The following is a 1398-nucleotide window of genomic DNA, read 5'->3' as shown; positions in this document are numbered from 1 at the left end:
GGGTAGCGAATATACACTTGACAAATCATCGCTCTCTTGGATTCTAGCCGCCTAGTTGTCAACTTATCTTATCGTCTTCGTTCGATAGTTACCTTTTTCTCTCGTGACATGAGTTATAAATATTGTCAAACTAAAATCTGTACATCGTGTCATCACAACTTGCGGTTATATTATTGTTACGGTAAACCGTTTAAATATTGTAATCCTATAAAAAATTTGTTCTAAGCAAATTCGATTTTTAAANGAAAATTTGTTCTAAGCAAATTCGATTTTTAAAATCACTATGAGCTTAGAGGTTTATTACATATTGTATTTGTCTTATTTCATATAAATTAAACTTTTAATTTTTTAAATTGCTTTAAAACAATAATTTGGAAATCATTTAATTAAGGCATGTTTTTTATTAGTAGTTGTAAGAATAAAAAATGTTTTAAATTGTAAGCATAGAAATAAACCAGATATTTTCTTATAGATTAATTTTCTATCTTGTTGTTGTTTATCAAATTTACACTTTATAACAGTACACTAGAAAAATATACGAAATAATTTGATCATTTAACAAGTGCCAAAATATTGATCTTACATTATAATACTGATCAATTATTCATAATTTAATAATTATTATAGTTTGATTCAATAAAATTAAGGTGTTAAAAATTTGACATAAACCTAGTAATTATATGATAAGTGTTTATTTTAAAAAAATCAAATTTAAAATTCATTTTAGTCTATCGGCGAGTATAGTGCACCAACACACATCTTGGGATAATTTTCGTCAGCGCTTTAAATGATTTTCAGTTTATTGTATTAAATTGAACATAACATGATTATTACTTAAAAAAAAAAACCTAGCACTATGAGATCGTGGCATTGTTGGGTCCAGTATAGATTTAATATGACAGTGATTAAAATCTCTATCATAAGAAACGCTTCGATGCAAATCTGTAGATAATGTTTAATTTTAAGAAATTGTTGGATAATTACAGAAGTAACATCAACTATTTCCTTAATTATATCCAGATTAGTAATTCATAGATTCAAAAATATAATATAAAATTATATATTATATAATTGTAATATTGAATTGTTTTCAAATTATTATTGATATTTATTTTCAATATGTTAAAAATAATATTTTGTAACCTTCTTTATTTCGTACTTTAAAGTGAAAGTATAGTAAAAAAAAATGAATTTATTACCATAACTTTTAGCTCAACTTGCAAGTTTGAAATTGACATTATTAAATAAAAAAAACCCAGCACAGGGGGGTCGCGGCACAGTGATGCCATGGTATAGTTGAATCAAGTATAATGATACCTGCCAGTGATTAAAATCACTATCAAAAAAAAAACGCTTCGATGCAAATCTTTAGATAGTGTTTAATTTTAAAAAATTGGT

Source organism: Daktulosphaira vitifoliae, unplaced genomic scaffold (genome assembly GCF_025091365.1).
Source record: "Daktulosphaira vitifoliae isolate Bord-2020 unplaced genomic scaffold, ASM2509136v1 Scaffold_1, whole genome shotgun sequence".
NCBI classification, from domain to species: domain Eukaryota; kingdom Metazoa; phylum Arthropoda; class Insecta; order Hemiptera; family Phylloxeridae; genus Daktulosphaira; species Daktulosphaira vitifoliae.
The sequence above is the reverse complement of the archived record's forward strand: the minus strand, read 5'-3'. Positions refer to the sequence as shown.